Source organism: Ahaetulla prasina, chromosome 11 (assembly GCF_028640845.1).
Source record: "Ahaetulla prasina isolate Xishuangbanna chromosome 11, ASM2864084v1, whole genome shotgun sequence".
Classification (NCBI taxonomy): Eukaryota; Metazoa; Chordata; class Lepidosauria; order Squamata; family Colubridae; genus Ahaetulla; species Ahaetulla prasina.
In genome coordinates, this window is record NC_080549.1 from 21,479,590 (window position 1) to 21,500,070 (window position 20,481).

At 42.4% G+C, this 20,481-nt stretch overlaps 1 protein-coding gene across 1 annotated transcript in view; it reads right to left on the minus strand.

Moving 5' to 3' along the window:
- Nucleotides 1–20,481, minus strand: part of ACSL4 (acyl-CoA synthetase long chain family member 4) — a 56,497-nt gene that overhangs the window by 25,374 nt on the left and 10,642 nt on the right. The window contains exon 2 of the mRNA XM_058154719.1: nt 5–87. The gene's annotated coding sequence lies outside the window, so the exon portion shown is untranslated. The remainder of the gene's footprint in view (nt 1–4; nt 88–20,481) is intronic.

A 20,481-nucleotide genomic window follows, 5' to 3' on the forward strand; every position in this document is an offset into this window, starting at 1 on the left:
TTACATTGTTTCCAAGAGGACTCAAGTCTTCTAAACAAATTCAATCCACAGCAAAGGATGGGGAAACAGGCAGTATTTCTTTCTAGGCTAAGAAAAAGTTTCGTGTAAAAATTAGTAACTTTGCCTTTGCCTGTTCTGAGCATTCAGGTTTATTTGGAAAATGTTGTGTCAAGGCAGTTTCAAAATTCTGAAGTGTTTCCGTCAAGTCCCAGTGGCAATTCGTGGATGAGAGTTCTTTTGCAGCAGGTTAGAAGAGGATTACAACTGTCTGTTTCTGGAATGTTCTTCCACTCCTTCAGGACTAGAAGACCTCCAATATCCCTTCTAGCACTATGATTCTATAATGTTCTACCCTAGTAATAATCAAAGGCCAGTAGTTTTGCTGGTATCTACCCAAGAATTCACTTGGAGCCATTTGCCCATTATTTTAGATTACTGATTAATGTGAGGTAGACAGCAGACAGGGTTTGTTAGGCTGTCATGGAATATTTTACACACATAACAGATCGGTTATATAAATAACTTCAATCAATTATAAAAAAGCAACATACTGGAAACCAGAAGTACAGAAAGATATATAAATTAGTTCTTACTGAAACAGGACCATATTAAGTGGCAAAACTAATGACTTATATCTTTAGCCAAGCTTTCTTTGAGCTGAAAACAAACATGCCAATTTGTTATTAATGTTAATTAAAAGTAACTGAGAATGCTCACATACTTCTCATCTGAACTAACAGCACTAATCACAGTCCTTAGATTAGTTAAATTTCAAATTTAACACTAAACTCAGAAGGGCAGAGAAAAAGTACACAACACTGCAATGTGCTACAGTAAAGTACTAAGGTTAATAAAGTAAATAAAAGCAGCCTGGCTATCTTAAAACAATGTCATGATGACATTTAACCTGACCACAGCATAAAAGAACGGTAAAATTATATTTGTCGTCTTCTGTTTGTCAAACACGGAGAGAGACACAGTGCATAATTATTAGCAAAGCTATAAGAAATTCAGTTTCAGGAAGAAAGTGAGGAATACCTTAATACTAAAATGGTACAAGAGGTTCATTAAAGGCCCAATCGAAGAGAAAAATTAATACATGGAACTGATTATAGAAAAAAATCCGCATGCAATAAAGTTAGATATTGGTAGCATTACTGTGTTATTGTCAAAAGTTTTTGTTTTGTATATATACAACTGGTTCATGAACTATATATGTGGAAAATATAATATAATATAATATAATATGATATGATATGATATGATATGATATGATATAATATAATATTATAATATAATATAATATAATATAATATAATATAATATAATATAATATAATATAATATAATATAATATAATAAATATAATATAATATGTTACTGAATTATGTGCATGAAAAATAAATAAGATATGAATGAGAGAAGGGGAATATGAAGGAAAAAGGCATAAAATGTGATTTCCCAAAGTAAGTTTAGCCAGGAATTTTAGCCTTAGCAAGTTTAACTAGATCAGTCTATGTCAGGGGTGTCATTCAATTTCATTGAGCTGCATCAGGCTGGTTGACCTCGGGGGGGGGGGGGGTAGGCGGGCGTGGCCAGCTTGACATCACTCCCCAAACTGCTGGCATGGTTTCTCTTCGCCTTGGGTGACCAGGCCAAAGCCACATGGGCCAGCCACTTACATTTTCCAGGACGGCCCCATGGGCCTGATCCGACCACATTGTGGGCTGCATCCAGCCCGCGGGCCTTGAGTTTCACAAGGCCCGCTGGCCCTGGTCTATGTTGTTAGAATCTGATTCAATGTAGCAGGTGAACATTTGAATAAACCATGGATATGAATGCAGTATTACACAAACACAGCCAATATGATGGGAAAATGAAAAAAAAATTAAGAGAAAATATACTATAGACAACTATGCAGCTCCCCACTTGTAAATACTGTAATGGAATAGTTACAGTCACTGACTCCTGACGACTTAAGTGCATTTCAGGATTCCACTGCATTTTTTCCATCTGAGTCAGCACTTTTTACTGCCTTAAGTATGTAATAATCAGAATGTAAACGGTCTAGACTAGAGTTCACTCACTTTTCAAAAAGCCAACAATAATATTTCTGTGTCTTATTTAACTGTGTAATTACCCAACTAATTCCATTTCTATCGTGTATTAAAACCGCACGAACGGTTTAATATTGATTCCCAATGCTCCCCCCACCCCAAGATTGGAGATGCTGATGGTCAGATCTGGGGAGTACAGGGGAAAGAGGAAGGAAGGAAGGAAGGAAGGAAGGAAGGAAGGAAGGAAGGAAGGAAGGAAGGAAGGAAGGAAGATTGTCGCTATATGTGGAAGTTCATTCAGTAGCCCTATACTGTATCTTATTACAGGACCACAGGCAGAAGAATTGGCCTATCCAGGTTGCTTTATGCTCTACCAGCAGTGAGACTTTGTGAGGAGTTATGAGCTACAATCAATGCTAACGTTTCATTGTCATGGAATCCAATCTTACCATTTGATTAATCCCTAGAGACAGGGGTTTAAAACCAATTCTGATATCAAAGCTATATTTAAAACTCAGGGCTTTTTAGAAACTCATCAGAGGTCACTTTAAACCAGGAAGGTTGATACCAAATCAGGTTTCTGTGAAACTGTAGGGCAGCAAAATATAAACAATTGGCAGAAGGAAAATACTAAACTGCAATTCCATTTTTATGAACCAGTCAGTCCCAGCCACTGTATGAAAAAATGCAGCTAAGTACTCAGAAGATGTCACAGTATCTTTGCCAGGTTATAGCTTGCCAACTTCTACTCATTTATATCATTTTGCAAATAAAATTTGGCACATCTACCCCCAGAATGGATGGCCCATTCACTGCAGCCAACTCACCACGGGACAATTCAACAAATACAAAAGTCAATCCAGAAATACAAGAGTTACAATAATTTTGAAAAAAATATGCCAACAATAACAATGATTAACACAGTTGAACTATCCCATGACAAGTTGCCCTGGACCCCATCTGCACCTCCAAAGGACTATTCTTAAATGCACTCAAGTTGGAACACAGGGATGTGATGACCATTTTCACATGAACTTGGTATCTTTAAAATGTCTGGAGTCACAACAACAGTACACAATCATTAGTATACCATTAATAAACCCATCACTTTCAGGAAAAGCTAACCTTAAAAGTAGCATAATATTATACTTACACAGGATTCATTATTTTTATAGGCCATTTGATGTTTTGTTCCAGAGTCTAAAATAAAATGTCTTTAAAACCAACTGCACATTAATTGCATCTAAATCACATCAGGTGTGCAGCAACTAATCTGTCATGTTGATTTAATTTGATAATAAACAGAAGAGTATCCAAATTATACTCAATTTTCAGGATCAAAAAATAGCATCTCTGCCTTTTTGAAGACAATCCAGGATGGTGAACAAGGTGAACCTACTCAAGGTAGGATCAATTCTAATCACCCCATTCTGGCACAGCAAGCTGACAGAAGAACCTCCAGGGAACTTTCCATCATCCAAACATCCTATTTTAAGGTCCAATCTGGCATCCTGGTCCGATTTTTTTTGTTGCAAGCAATTATCACTTTTGCATTTTTAAACAGTTAACGCAGGAAAAAAAATATATTGTTGTCTATTGAAAAAAAAAATCCCTAACCTTGGATTAATAGTATTCTTTTAAATGATCCAGCTGCAATATCATTTAGGCTACTCGAAATAGGCTGTATGTAGATTTCTTTAGGACAGCCCGCTGCTGTTCACCGGCAATATGCTTATGATATGCTTCCATCTGCACGCTCATGTCTTAGCACTGTCCTATTGTAACCTTTCAAGCTGAGGAAATGAGTAAGCAAATTACTCCGATGGAAACGCGGCTATGCTATACACAGTCAAATAATCAAATGATGCGGGATAATACAAAATAAAATTTCTGAGAGTGGGGCTGAGGTCTCTATTCCATCCAGAGAGATCCGCCTTCACTTCTCACGTCAGAGGGTCCACAATATTGGGGCTTTGCTGTTGCTTATTAACAGTACACAACTACATCTGGCTGGAAACTTAGGGAAATTGACTTGGCTGAATCGAGAAAGCCATCCAGTGCAGATTGCACCACCATTTCTCAATTCAGCCTTTGCATTTGCACCCTCCCCCCTCCCCGCGCAGTACATAATTGCACATTTCAGTTAAAAATGTGTGCTGGGAACCCAAACTGTAAAACCAGTTATGCGACCTTAAAATAATCAGACCATTTTTTTTCTGAAGCTGTTTCCACATCAGGTGAGATGGCACCATGGTTCTGAAAGTGAAGAGGAGTTTCAAAACCTGCTTCTTTGAGGGGAAAGGAGTCAGCGGTTTCATAGAACCACCATTTGAATAAGCCTCTTCTGCTCTTTGGATGAGACGCTAAAAGTGCCTGCATGTTAAGACTGGCTTGGATTTTGGCATTTAACTAGGTAGTCCAAAGATTACTATGGGATATGATCATAAATTAGCAATAGGTCTGTTCTTAATAAGTTAAAGTTAAGTTAATAGAATTAACTTAAAGTTAAGTTAATAGAATTACAAGTGCAATTGAGTGGAATCAGTCCAAAATCAACAATTAAAAACAGAAAATGTAGCATTAATGAGTTAGAGAGCCTGACATAAAAGAAAAAAAACTGAACATGTGGAAAAAACACACAACTTATGCTGCCTTTCTTCGAGCGCACAGATGTTCACACAACAAAGGACCATGCACAGGGATAACTTGAAGGAGAACAACACTAAGCAACTCAGTTAAGAGATTGGTACAATTCTTAATATCATGGGGATGGAACAAGATCTAAATGAAGAAGTGCCATTATCAATTTCCAACTTTTCTTTCCCAATCTAGGAGCCTAAAGATGTTTGAAGGGGGGACACCATGTAAGCCCAGCGTATAGCCAATGAGGAAAAAACATGGGAATTGTTTTTATTAAAATTATTCGAGGTGGGGAGAGAGAAAAGATGGGAAGTAAGACTTCCTGGGAGTCACCATTTTTAAAAACCTTATCCAACTTCCACAGGCAAAGAAGTTTTACCAGGAAAACCAGCCTTGCTCATTGTTGTTGTTGTTTTAATTTGAATTTATATCCTGCCCTTCTCCGAAGACTCAGGGCGGCTTACACAGTGTTAAGCAATAGTCTTCATCCATTTGTATATTATATACAAAGTCAACTTATTGCCCCCACCAACAATCTGGGTCCTCCTTTTACCTACCTTATAAAGCATGGATGGCTGAGTCAACCTTGGGCCTGGTGGGACTTGAACTTGCAGTAATTGCAAGCAACTGTGTTAATAACAGACAGATTTAGTCTGCTGAGCCACCAGAGGCCCTGTTCCTCTTTTGGCTGCACAAAAACTTGATAAACTTTGTGGCATGAAGATTAAAATCATTCACGTTTTGGAGATTTGAGAATTCCTGGCCAAGATTTTGTGCGATGCAGACAATTCTCTGAGAAAGGCAAATCACCCACAAGGCAAACTTGAACACCCCAATGTTGTGAGAACCAGCCCATACATGACACATTCGCAAAATTGACATCAACAAATTAAGGAGAAGTGATACACACACGACACAAAGAAAAAGCCTCTGCTTTGAACCCAGAGGAAATTTCACAAACCATTTTTGGGCCAGCCATGGTTGAGGAGAAACCCAGAACATTTCTGTTGTTGCTGGATTTGGAGAAAACAAAATCCAGAAAGGGCAAGTATGATGCTCCTTCTCCCCCTGCCCCACAAAGCAGCTTTCAGCCCCACATCCTGCATGTTCTTCTTCTCTTTCTCAGCACTAAACTATATTAGATACTGGTTATAGTACTGCTCTACACTGCCCTGGTGAGGCCACACTTGTGTATCCAGTCCTGGTCACCAAGATAAAAAAAAGATGCTGAGACTCTAGAAAGTGACAGGGAAGAACAAGAGAGATGATAAAAGGTCTGGGGGCTAAATCGTATGATGAACGTTTAAGGGAAGTAGGTATGTTTAGCTTAAAAAAGAAAAGGCTTAGGAGTGACATGATAGCCATCTTCCAACATTTGAGGGGCTGTCGCAGGGGGGGAGGGGAGTATGCAGAGCGTAGAGTGTCATTCCATCTGTACGGTAAGTGGGAGGGGCAGATATGGCGGAGGCAAGGGGCCGTATCATTCTTTGGGAGCACGTGTTCGATGTTTAAAGGCGATCACGTGCTCCGGACCCTCAGTCCTTACTCGTTCCCCGGATGGTCAGGACCCTCAGGGCCTGGGTCTTCGACTGATGTTGTGCAATGCCCGGTCCGTGGTTAATAAGGCTCCCTTGATTTGTGATCTGATTCAGAGGGAGTTCGCGGACTTTGCGGGCATTACGGAGACCTGGTTGGGCACAGAAGGGGGTGTACCCCTGGTTGAACTGTGCCCTCCAGGTTTCCATGCATTCCATCAGCCGAGGGCCCAAGGTAGGGGTGGGGGGGTGGCGGTTGTGATTAAAGAGAGCCTAGAGCCGAGGGAGTCCACTGTGCCTCAGATAGCTGGTTGTGAATCCCTCTTGTGAAGTGGGGCCATAGGAATCAGATGGGTCTGTTGATCACGTACCTGGCTCCTTGCTGCGTGACTACAGCCCTGCCTGAACTACTAGAGGTGCTTGCGGGATGGCGGTTGAGATCCCAGACTTTTGGTCATGGGGATTTCAACTTGCCATCGGCCGGCTTGTCATCAACGGTGGTCCAGGAGTTCCAGGCTTCCATGACGGCCTTGGACCTGATTCAAGTAAATGATGGTCCTACACACACTGGGGAGGCACACTAGACTTGATTTTTATCTCTGGACAGTGGTTTAATGATCTGGAATTAGGAGATTTAGTGACGGAACCGGTGTCATGGTCAGATCATTTTCTCCTTCGCCTAGACTTTCGGACCGCCACCACCGCAGGGAGACGGAGCCAATGCGTTGGTTCCGTCCCAGGCGCCTGATGGACCCTGAGAGGTTCCAGACGGAGCTTGGGCCATTCCTGAGGATCTTGCCCACGGCACGACTGAAGAACTGGTTGCGGCCTGGGAGCGGGCGCGGCTGGGGCTTTGGACCGTGTCGTGCCTTTGCGGCCTCTGACCCGGCGTAGATCTCAATTGGCTCCTTGGTTCTCCGAGGAGCTGAGGGAGATGAAACCGGAGAAGACGCCTAGAGAGCACCTGGAGGTCTAGCTGCCCGAGGCTGATCGGACACTAGTGAGGTCTTTTACTAAGACCTATCTAGTGGCAATGAGGGAGGCGAAACGTTCTCACGCTTTCCACCCTCATTGCACCGGCAGATAACCGCCCGGCCGCCCTGTTTCGGGTGGCCCGTTCCTTCCTTCAACAGGAGGGATGGGATGACCCCTTACAGGGACGTGCTGAGGAGTTTAACGGTTATCTATACGATAAAATCGTTCAGCCCCGGATGGTCTGGACCAAATTGCGATGATCCAAGCGGGATGACGGAGCCTCGCCTTGTTGAGGTTATTTGGGATGAGTTTGATTCTGTGGCTCTCGAGGCGTGGACAGGTTGCTGGGAGGTTACATGCAACCACATGTTTACTGGACCGTGTCCTCCTGGTTAGTACTGGCTACTCAGGAGGTGACACGAGGCTGGCTCAGGGAATTATAAATGCTTCTTTGGTGGAAGGGTTTTCCCGCCGCCTTGAAAGAGGCGGTGGTGAGACCCCCCCTCAAGAAGCCTTCCCTGGATCCAGCTATTTTGGGGAATTACGTCCAGTCTCCAACCTTCGCTTTGTGGCGAAGGTTGTAGAGAGTGTGGTTGCATGGCAGCTTCCCCAGTACCTGGATGAAGCTGTCTATCTAGACCTGCTCCAGTCCGGCTTCCGCCCGATAGTACAGAGACAGCTTTGGTCGCGTTGGTGGATGACCTCTGGAGGGCCAGGGATAGGGTTGTTCCTCTGCCCTGGTCCTATTAGATCTCTCAGCGGCTTTTGATACCATCGACCATGGTATCTTGCTGCACCGGTTGGAGGGTTGGGAGTGGGAGGCACCGTTTATCGGTGGTTCTCCTCCTATCTCTCCGACCGTCGCAGACGGTGTTGACAGGGGGCAGAGATCGACCGCGAGGCGCCTCACTTGTGGGGTGCCTCAGGGTCGATTCTCTCGCCTCCTGTTCAACATCTATATGAAGCCGTTGGGTGAGGTCATCAGTGGTTTCGGGTGAGTTACCACCTGTCGCTGATGATACGCAGCTGTACTTTTCCACCCGGACCACCCCAACGAAGCTGTCAAGTGCTGTCCCGGTGTCTGGAAGCCGTGACGGTCTGGATGGGGAGAAACAGACTCAAGCTCAATCCCTCCAAGGAGTGGCTGTGGATGCCGGCACTGGTACAGCCAGCTGCAGCCGGCTGTCGGGGGCAAGTTATTGGCCCCAATGGAAAGGGTGCGCAACTTGGGTGTCCTCCTGGTTAGTACTGGCTACTCAGGAGGTGACACGAGGCTGGCTCAGGGAATTATAAATGCTTCTTTGGTGGAAGGGTTTTCCCGCCTTGAAAGAGGCGGTGGTGAGACCCTCCTCAAGAAGCCTTCCTGGATCCAGCTATTTTGGGAATTACTGTCAGTTCCAACCTTCGCTTTGTGGCGAAGGTTGTAGAGAGTGTGGTTGCATGGCAGCTTCCCCAGTACCTGGATGAAGCTGTCTATCTAGACCTGCTCCAGTCCGGCTTCCGCCCGGTCATAGTACAGAGACAGCTTTGGTCGCGTTGGTGGATGACCTCTGGAGGGCCAGGGATAGGGTTGTTCCTCTGCCCTGGTCCTATTAGATCTCTCAGCGGCTTTTGATACCATCGACCATGGTATCTTGCTGCACCGGTTGGAGGGTTGGGAGTGGGAGGCACCGTTTATCGGTGGTTCTCCTCCTATCTCTCCGACCGTCGCAGACGGTGTTGACAGGGGGCAGAGATCGCCACAGGCGCCTCACTTGTGGGGTGCCTCAGGGTCGATTCTCTCGCCTCCTGTTCAACATCTATATGAAGCCGTTGGGTGAGGTCATCAGTGGTTTCGGGTGAGTTACCACCTGTCGCTGATGATACGCAGCTGTACTTTTCCACCCGGACCACCCCAGCGAAGCTGTCGAAGTGCTGTCCCGGTGTCTGGAAGCTGCGGGTCTGGATGGGGAGAAACAGACTCAAGCTCAATCCTCCAAGACGGAGTGGCTGTGGATGCCGGCATCGGTACAGCCAGCTGCAGCCGCAGCTGGCTGTCGGGGCAGTTATTGGCCCCAATGGAAAGGGTGCGCAACTTGGGCGTCCTCCTGGATGGGCGGCTGTCGTTTGATGATCATTTGGCGGCCGTCTCCAGGAGGGCTTTTACCAGCACGCTTGGTCCGCCAGTTGCGCCTTCCTTGACCGGGATGCCTTATGCACGGTCACTCATGCCTTGTCACTTCCCGTTTGGATTATTGCAATGCTCTCTACATGGGGCTGCCCTTGAAGTGCACCCGGAGGCTGCAGCTAGTCCAGAATGCAGCTGCGGGTAATAGTGGGAGCAACTCGTTGCTCCCATGTAACACCAATCCTGCACGTTTTGGGGATTTGAGAATTCCTGGCCAAGATTTTGTGCGATGCAGACAATTCTCTGAGAAAGGCAAATCACCCACAAGGCAAACTTGAACATCCCAATGTTGTGAGAACCAGCCCATACATGACACATTCGCAAAATTGACATCAACAAATTAAGGAGAAGTGATACACACGACACAAAGAAAAAGCCTCTGCTTTGAACCCAGAGGAAATTTCACAAACCATTTTGGGCCAGCCATGGTTGAGGAGAAACCCAGAACATTTCTGTTGTTCCCAGTAACTGAACTGTGTTCATTTCAGTTCACATTATAACATTTTGCTTTATTATAGCAGTTAAAAGAAAAGGCTTAGGAGTGACATGATAGCCATCTTCCAACATTTGAGGGGCTGTCGCGGGGGAGGGAGTATGCAGAGCGTGAGTGTCATTCCATCTGTACGGTAAGTGGGAGGGGCAGATATGGCGGAGGCAAGGGCGTATCATTCATGTCTAAATGAAGCACAAACATGGTCCTTGGTTTTAATTGTATCAATTGCCTCCAAGTTTCTTTCTGTTCTCTTTCTGTTCTCTTTCTGTTCTCTTTCTGTTCTCTTTCTGTTCTACTTTGAAGATACAAAATGTTTGTCCCAGTTAGGAAGTTACAATAAAGAATCCATTTGGAGTTTTAAAAAAAGGTACTTTGAAAGTGAAACTGTCATACCAACTTTTGAACGCTGTAGGAAGCAGTCTTATTACCAAAAAATTGTACAAATATGTTAAAAATTAGGATAAATGCTTATAACAGAAAATTGTCACTTAAATGATGGGTATATGAGGTTTTTTTATTACCATAATCTAATGCTGTAATATGATGAAACCGATGCCCTCAGATGTTTTTTAAATACTTCTAAAAGGGTTTATCTATTATAATTTTCTAATTGTTTACAAAATGTAATAAAACAGCGTATTATTTTCTGTTGTTCCCAGTAACTGAACTGTGTTCATTTCAGTTCACATTATAACATTTTGCTTGTGTGCATGAATGGATGGACAGACAGACAATCTGGGTTTTAAGTAATCCAGAATGATCTTGAGACTTGAACCCTGGCTCATGTATGTATCATTCATGTCTAAATGAAGCACAAACATGGTCCTTCGTTTTTAATTGATTTGAGATGCTTTGGGAAATAATTGCTCAAAGAACAGGATAACCCCAAGTCTCAATGGGTGAATCAGTATGGGCTTTGACCAACCTTCTGGGCAAAATCATAAAAACTTTTCAGTTCCCCTGAGCCTTGGTTTTTCTATTCTGTATGCCCTGAAGACAAACTACCTGTGAGTCAGGTAAATCTCATGCCTCCCTCCTCGTAACCACTCCTCTTTCCTTCACTTCCAATGTAAGGGTCATACCTTGCTCAGTTTGGATGCAGCTACAAACTATGGTTTCTAAAAGACACAGTCTGCCTACAAAATCAGGTTAAATCGTATGATGAACGTTTAAGGGAAGTAGGTATGTTTAGCTTAAAAAAGAAAAGGCTTAGGAGTGACATGATAGCCATCTTCCAACATTTGAGGGGCTGTCGCAGGGGGGGAGGGGAGTATGCAGAGCGTAGAGTGTCATTCCATCTGTACGGTAAGTGGGAGGGGCAGATATGGCGGAGGCAAGGGGCCGTATCATTCTTTGGGAGCACGTGTTCGATGTTTAAAGGCGATCACGTGCTCCGGCCCCTCAGTCCTTACTCGTTCCCCGGATGGTCAGGACCCTCAGGGCCTGGGTCTTCGACTGATGTTGTGCAATGCCCGGTCCGTGGTTAATAAGGCTCCCTTGATTTGTGATCTGATTCAGAGGGAGTTCGCGGACTTTGCGACCGGTCGCAGACGGTGTTGACAGGGGGGCAGAGATCGACCGCGAGGCACCTCACTTGTGGGGTGCCGCAGGGGTCGATTCTCTCGCCTCTCCTGTTCAACATCTATATGAAGCCGTTGGGTGAGGTCATCAGTGGTTTCGGGGTGAGTTACCACCTGTACGCTGATGATACGCAGCTGTACTTTTCCACCCCGGACCACCCCAACGAAGCTGTCGAAGTGCTGTCCCGGTGTCTGTAAGCCGTATGGGTCTGGATGGGGAGAAACAGACTCAAGCTCAATCCCTCCAAGACGGAGCGGCTGTGGATGCCGGCACCCTGGTACAGCCAGCTGCAGCCGGCTGTCGGGGGCAAGTTATTGGCCCCAATGGAAAGGGTGCGCAACTTGGGTGTCCTCCTGGATGGGTGGCTGTCATTTGATGATCACTTGGCGGCCGTCTCCAGGAGGGCTTTTTACCAAGTACGCTTGGTCCGCCAGTTGCGCCCCTTCCTTGACCGGGATGCCTTATGCACGGTCACTCACCCAAGGTTGACTCAGCCTTCCACCCTTTATAAGGTAGGTAAAATGAGGACCCAGATTGTTGGGGGGGCAATAAGTTGACTTTGTAAAAAAATATACAAATAGAATGAGACTATTGCCTTATACATTGTAAGCCGCCCTGAGTCTTTGGAGAAGGGCGGGGTATAAATGTAAACAAAAAAAACCAAAAAAAACCTCACGCTCTTGTCACTTCTCGTCTGGATTATTGCAATGCTCTCTACATGGGGCTGCCCTTGAAGTGCACCCGGAGGCTGCAGCTAGTCCAGAATGCAGCTGCGCGGGTAATAGTGGGAGCAACTCGTTGTTCCCATGTAACACCAATCCTGCGCGGCTTGCACTGGCTTCCTGTGGTCTTTCGGGTGCGCTTTAAGATTTTGGTCACCAGCTTCAAAGCGCTCCATGGCTTAGGGCCTGGGTACTTATGGGACCGCCTGCTGTTACCTTATGCCTCCCACCGACCCGTACGCTCTCACAGAGAGGGTCTTCTCAGGGTGCCGTCCGCCAAACAATGTTGGCTGGCGGCCCCCAGGGGCAGGGCCTTCTCTGTGGGAGCTCCTATGCTCTGGAACGAACTTCCTCCTGGACTACGTCAAGTGCCTGATCTTCGGACCTTTCGCCGTGAGCTGAAAACGCACTTATTTATTCAAGCGGGACTGGCATAATATTTTTAATATTTTTAATATTCTAAATTTTAACCGGGGTTTTATTATTTTATGGTTTATAATTTTAAATTTTAAATTTTTAAATGTTGGCCATTTTTCCTAATATGCTCGGTTTTAAATTGTCGTTTTAATTGTATATTTTTGTGTTTTTTATCTTTTGGCTGTACACCGCCCTGAGTCCTTTGGGAGAAGGGCGGTATAAAAATTTAATAAATAATAATAATAATAATAATAAGAGATCAAATTACTTTCCATAGCACCTGAGGGCAGCAACACGTGAAACAACAGGTGGCAACTCATCAAAGGGAGAGCCAGCTTGGAACTAAGGAGAAATTTCCTGACGGTGAAAAGAGTTCATCAATGGAACAGCTTGCCTTTGAGTTGTGGGTAGAGATTTTCAGGAAAAGAGTGGACAACCATTTGTCTGGAATGATATAAGGTCTCCTGCCTTGGGCAGAGGGTTGGACTGGAAGACCTTCAAGGTCCCTTCCAGCCTTGTGATTCTATGACTGGCCCGCCCAGCTGCCCCTTGTGCCTTCTCGCTTACTACCTTTGACCCATTCACCCCTCCTTCCTTCCAACAAGCCACTTCTGCTGAACCTTGGAACAAGACAGCCCCAGTTGCTTACTACATGGGATGGTTCACACACGGTACATTTTGCAGGGATGAAGCAAAGATCAACTCCCACTGTTCACAAGCACACTGCGATCCACAAAAGTGTATTTGTTTTAAGATCTAAGTTTCCAGCTCTTTGTGTCAACTTGTTTCAAAATGCAGTTCAACAATACCTATTAGGGTGAAAGAAGAAAAGTTTCTCACTGGTATTTAATAATATATGGTATGACACACACAAATTAAAACTGCAATCATATAGGTTTTCCACCCAGGGAGCTTTTCTTCCAAATAAATATACAAAGGCAAATTGTACGGTTAACCTATTAAGGAAATCAACATTAATATGAAGGAAATGCTTTTAAAGAATAAATTGAAATTCAAGTTAAAAACTACCAACGTCAGTGATTCTGGATACAGTTCTGTCTGCAAAATCTGTAACAGGTGTTGCTATAAAAATGATATAACAGTTGAAAGGAAATCGATATTTAGAAAGACTAGTTAGGCAGATAGCATTATTCTGTTATGTTCCAGGAGCCAATTGCTCCTGAACAGAATTTCCCAAGCATTTTATACTGTGGGGATGGGTAAACTTCGGGGTGATTTAGGTAAATGACAATCAGGAGCCCTAAGTGTCAATCTTGATAAACAAAGGCTAGCAAAATCACTCTTTTTATGCCTATCTGGAGGCTGAAAGGAAGTCCAGGCAGTGAGAAGATGCAAAGTTCATTTTTTTCAGAAATAACAGGAGCAAGTAAAGAGTTTGGGATAATAACAAAGTTGTTGTTTAATTGTTCTGCTAAAATTGTGTTTTCATAAGAGAAATACATTTGTGCGTTTGTGTGCATGAATGGATGGATGAATGGATGGACAGACAGACAATCTGGGTTTTAAGTAATCCAGAATGATCTTGAGACTTGAACCCTGGCTCATGTACGTATCATTCATGTCTAAATGAAGCACAAACATGGTCCTTGGTTTTTAATTGATTTGAGATGCTTTGGGAAATAATTGCTCAAAGAACAGGATAACCCCAAGTCTCAATGGGTGAATCAGAATGGGCTCTGACCAACCTTCTGGGCAAAACCATAAAAACTTCTCAGTTCCCCTGAGCCTTGGTTTTTCTATTCTGTATGCCCTGAAGACAAACTACCTGTGAGTCAGGTAAATCTCATGCCTCCCTCCTCGTAACCACTCCTCTTTCCTTCACTTCCAATGTAAGGGTCATACCTTGCTCAGTTTGGATGCAGCTACAAACTATGGTTTCTAAAAGACACAGTCTGCCTACAAAATCAGGTTAAATTGAAACAGATTCCTCACTCTTCATGTAGCAAGGGGGTCTAGGAGTTTGGTCTGGGAGTTAAAGAAAAGACAGACATGGGGACTTTAATCCTGGAAATCTAACTAAGTACTAAATAGAGCAAATATGATAATGGGAATACTGGGCCTTTTTAGAGAGAAATAAATCATGAAGTATGTATCTCTCACCAATTCCATAAGGACCTTAATAATTTACATGAGCCTGAATGTCAATTTATCTACAAAACAAATCCACTTTCTTGAATGTCATGGTAAAACTACACAATGGACTCAATGCCATGGTATACTGGAAACATACAGATTGTCTACATGCTTCTATTCAAAATACTCCACCAAATCTACAATTTATAGATATGCTGCATGCTACTGCTGCCTTTGTTCTGACCTTTTTGAGAGCTCTGTTCCACTAATCAGTTATGTCCAGGTGTCCAACCATTGAGTGGTCCTCAACTTACAACAGTTCATTTAGTCCAAAGTTACAACGGCACTGAAAAAAGTGACTTATGACCATTTTTCACACTTACCTTTGTAGTATCCCCACAATCATGTGATCAAAATTCAGATAGCTGGCAGCTGGTTCATACTTATGGCAGTTGCTGTGTCCCAAGGTCATTTGATCCCCTTTTGCGACCTTCTGACAAGCAAAATCAATGGGGAAGCCATTCATTTAACAACCCTGTTGCTAACTTAACAGCTGCAGTGATTCACTTAACAACTGTGGCAAGAAATATCGTAAAATGGGGCAAAACCCACTTAACAAATGTCTCACCTAACAACAGAAATTTTGAGCTCATTTGTGGTCATCAGTCAAGAACTACTTGTAATCGTTAAAAGCATCCTTTAGCTAAAGGAAGGATGCAGGTTTTTTTCAGGGCAGAATGCTTTGCCTTCCCTAAAAGGCTGGGAGGCAGAGTCAAGGTAACACGAACATGTCCCAAACAATATTTGATCAGAATTCTCATATGGTTTCAACCAGTGGCAAGGGATCTTTTTAAACTGTTTGTTTAAAGTATTGCTTTACCCCAAGGCACCCTGCTCACATATACAGCATTATTGTCGTGTTTGCTATGACTAACCTTTAATTGCTATGTTAATAATCCGTTAGATGCTTTTTCCTCCAGTTCTGATTGGTTTCATATTGCCGGGACATGTCTGAAACCACCTTATAGTAAACCTAAAGGTGTTTCTGCCAGCCCGATCTTCTCAGTAAGATTGCACAACAATTCCATGCCCTTGGGTTTAATTCCTAGTTCTGATAAATTCTGGCAACTTTTTTGCATGACACATTTTTAATAAAACAGCGTATTATTTTTCTGTTGTTCCCAGTAACTGAACTGTGTTCATTTCAGTTCACATTATAACATTTTGCTTTATTATAGCAGTTAAAAGAAAATCAAAGAAATCAAGTTGCCACCCTTTCTCTATTTCAGAATTAGCCTTCTGTGTTTTTTTAATTGTATCAATTGCCTCCAAGTTTCTTTCTGTTCTCTTTCTGTTCTACTTTGAAGATACAAAATGTTTGTCCCAGTTAGGAAGTTACAATAAAGAATCCATTTGGAGTTTTAAAAAAAGGTACTTTGAAAGTGAAACTGTCATACCAACTTTTGAACGCTGTAGGAAGCAGTCTTTCCTCTTATTACCAAAAAATTGTACAAATATGTTAAAAATTAGGATAAATGCTTATAACAGAAAATTGTCACTTAAATGATGGGTATATGAGGTTTTTTTATTACCATAATCTAATGCTGTAATATGATGAAACCGATGCCCTCAGATGTTTTTTAAATACTTCTAAAAGGGTTTATCTATTATAATTTTCTAATTGTTTACAAAATGTAATAAAACAGTCACAGTCATTAGATAAAAACCAATTGATAAGAAAAAAAGAATTGTACAGTAATACACAATGAAAACATCCCTGTATTTGAAAATACACATCATCATGGAGGGAAAGAAATCCTTTATCACTATAATTATAAACCTAAGACATCTCCTTAACAGCTGACAACCAAGTAGTTTATTCCAGCAACTTCATAAGCTTCTTGCATCATGGGCCAAACCTGGGGGGGGGGGGGAAGGATGCTTTCTCGGCAGGGCGATTGGTGGAGCAAAACAAGTGGGACAGTGCAACAATGCATCAGTGTGTCACCACTGAAGGAGGCAAAGGTAGAATTACATCAACAGAGCAACACAAGCTCTGTTGATGTAACACTAACATGCATTTAAAAAGGGAAGACCTTCCTTATAACTGTTCTCTTAAGATTTTTTAACCACACAAATTCCTGCAATAGTTCTTCAGCTGGCATAACCAGTTTGGAATTTTGCCTCCAATTCATTATAACTTAAATACAGATTGCATCTGTGCTCCGTAAGTCATCAACACAATTAGCTCAAATTGGTTTAATAACTCTATTCACAAATCTGCTAAAATCTTATTCGTAAGTGACGTTTGGATGTGGGAACCGCACAGAAAGTCTGTTCCAGTCTGGTTCTGTATTTTCCCTGAAGAAACTGGTATAAACACAATTGGTCTTAGTAGCTTTGAGTACAGGTAGTCCTCGACTTACAACCAGGGTGGATTTGATTTAAATCGAGTTGATTGAAATCACGATTGAAATCACTAGTAAAAAGGCTTGATTTAAATCAACTCGATTTAAATCATAATTTTTAAAGAGCAACTGTCATCTCTGTCCCGCAGCGGCTCCTCCTCTGACCTGCTGTTGACTCGCCGACAGTCCCAGTCACTTTAATGGAACAGCTGGTGATGGGGCCGTGACACAACAAGGTGAGGGACGTGGCAGGCAGCAGGCGAGTGGATGCCCGCTAACAGGTACTGCCGTGATGCATCTGAAATGACAGGTGCTCTTTAATATTATATTTATAAGCTGCTTAGAAGGTTTCACTTTCATTTTTACTGCTTGCCCTTCCTCCTCACACTTAAGAGCCTGGTAGTACAGATGCATTTCTCTTCCAACAATCATACAGTTTGTAGTGTACATAGATTTGCAAAACAATGGGATAAATTCCTGAACTTTGTTTTGCGATTTATCTCATGGCTACTGTGAAATTGTGTGAATGCATCAATGCAGTGCATGTTATCTCAGCTTGCAGAGCTTGGATTCATTGAATGAGTTTACCAAATATTGCAGTCCCCTAATCAACTTTGTTGCATTTAACACAATGATTCACTTAACAATTGTGGCAAGAAAAGTCATTAAATGGTAGTTTAAAAGTCATTAAACTCACTTAACAAATATTTCACTTAGCAATATAAATTTTGGGCTCAATTGTGATCGTAACTCAAGGACTACCTGTATCTCAGCTCAGCTTCAGCATTTTTGGGCAAGCTTGTCTTTTGCGACTCATGGCTTAATGCAGAGTTCTCCAACATTTCCAGCTTTGAGAGCCAAGGTGGAAGGGTGGGGGTGGCTCCACATGAGCAGTACACATGCAACTCTCACCCACTTCCACAGCCCAGCCTGGTAGCATGCCGCGACCCCAATGAACTTTTGATATGGTGTGCTGTAATGCAACCATGGCAGTAGAGTCAGAGGAAACTTGGGTCAAGCATGTGATGACAGAAGACAGATCCATCTCTTTAAGAACATCCTGGATTAAGTTTTCTCTCTCTCTCTCAAGAGCTCAGTTGTAGTTGACAAGTCTCTAAGACCCATGCTTTTGATCAGTAAGAGTAGTTGATGACTATCATAAATATACCAAAAAGTCATGGCTTTGTTTTTCCTGTTTTAGTTGTGTTGATTAATGGTTCTGTTATTGCTTTATTTATTTTTTTATTATTATTTACCAAAGTTAGAATGTTAATGCTCCTTTTGCAGTGTAGAATTATAACTCAAATCATCAAAACTTAAAACATCTATACAAACTTCTGGCCTGTTCTCCACATATTTCAATTCATGCAATACTTTCTAAAAAGTAATAATGCCCCAGAGTTGAAAAGGCTGCAATCCTTTCATAAACACGAATGCAATCCTAACTCAACCGAATATTTACCTGCTGCTTAATGCTGTTCAATAAAAATGTTTCTGAAAAACAGTTGTGCAAAGTCGAACATAGAGGGGGAAAAAATTAATCAACAGAGGAAACAAAAGGACCTGAACATAGAACATTTGAATATTTCCATGTTTCCCATTAATAGGTTCAGTATGTCCTAGGGAAAAACAGGAGTAATCTGTCAACTCACACAGTCAAGCAGAATTGTTACAAAACCAGTTAAGGCTACTGAGAACAAGCCAGAAGCAAATCACCTCAGCTATTTAACAACAAGAGAAGGATAATGGTATTGTTAGTTCAGCTTGCCTACAGGATCTGATACTCAAATTTATTTTACATAAAAATCTAGCAAAACAGGAAACAACATTCTGAGATAAACTAAGTATGTTTTGGAAAAAGATTTAGAGAACAGTGGTTTTTTTTTTTAAGAATTAAGGCTTACAGTCTGTAAGTTTTCTAAAAAAGAATGTTTCCCTCCATAATTAGCTGCTGTATTATGTCCATAGTTTTACATATTATCAAAACCATATTACTATCAAAGATAAAAGCTGTAAATGATACAAGAATTCTTGCAAGTAAGTTACCGTATATACTCGAGTATAAGCCGATCTGAATATAAGCCGAGGCACCTATTTTTACCACAAAAACTGGGAAAAACTATTGACTCGAGTATAAGCCGAGGGTGGGAAATGAGGCAGCTACTGGTCAATGTAAAAAATAAAGATAGAGCCAAGTAAAATAACATGAATATTTATTTGAACGAAAAACAATAAAAGTGCAAAAGGGGGAAGGAGGATTCCCAGCTTTAGAAAATTTAGAACTACGCCGCCTTTGGTATGACCTGAGCATAGCTCATAAAATTATCTGCTACAATGTACTTCCTATCAATGACTACTTCAGCTTCAACCACAACAATACACGAGAACACAATAGATTCAAACTTAAAAGTGAACCTCTCCAATCTAGATTGCAGAAAATGTGACTTCAGTAACAGAGTTGTTAATGCCTGGAATGTGCTACCTGACTCTGTGGTCTCTTCCCAAAATCCCCAAAGCCTTAACCAAAGACTATCTAGTATTGACCTCACCCCATTCCTAAGAGGTCTGTAAGGCGTGCATAAGAGCACCAGCGTGCCTACCGTCCCTGTCCTAATGTTCCCTTTAGTTGTATTCCTTTTATGTATTCAATTCATGCTTATATTTATATAATTATTTAATATGTATTTGACAAAATAAAATGAATGAATGAATGAATAGAATAGAATAGAATAGAATTTTTATTGGCTAAGTGTGATTGGACACACAAGGAATGAATGAATGAATGAATGAGTGAGTGAGTTACTTCAACAACATTGTCTCACAGAAATTGACAATACAACTGCAAGCATGAAAATGAGTCCTCCTTTAGCTTCCAAGGGACCAGGGTGCCTCTGAAGGTCAGTGCTCTAAGCACTAAGAACCCAGCACAAATCTAAGCCTGTATGCACACCAATAGTGAAAATACCCTGCACAGTGTCTCTTGGCAGAGAAGGTTAATTTTCATAGACGTTGGGGTGGCTTTTTTTTTTTTGGCAGGGCAATAAGGGTCTCTAATATCATTAAACCCAAGTGTGAGGAAAAGACAGCAGCTAAAATGTTAAGGCCAGTTGTGTGACCTTCTCCAATACAGTTGGCCTGGCTGTTTGCCAAAACTTAAAACACCCTCCCATCCCCTCCTGCTAAAGCTTCTTTCTTAAAACAATTGTGGTCTTTGCCTTTCATTGTGCCAATCGACTTTAGAAGTCTGTGTGTGTGTGTGTGTGTGTGTGTGTGTGAGAGAGAGAGAGAGAGAGAGAGAGAGGAGGAGGAGGGAGTGCAAAAGGGAAGGAGGATTCCCAGCTCTAAACAAAGGAAATCCCGGAATGCCAGCGAAGGCGGTGCTCACGTTCCTCC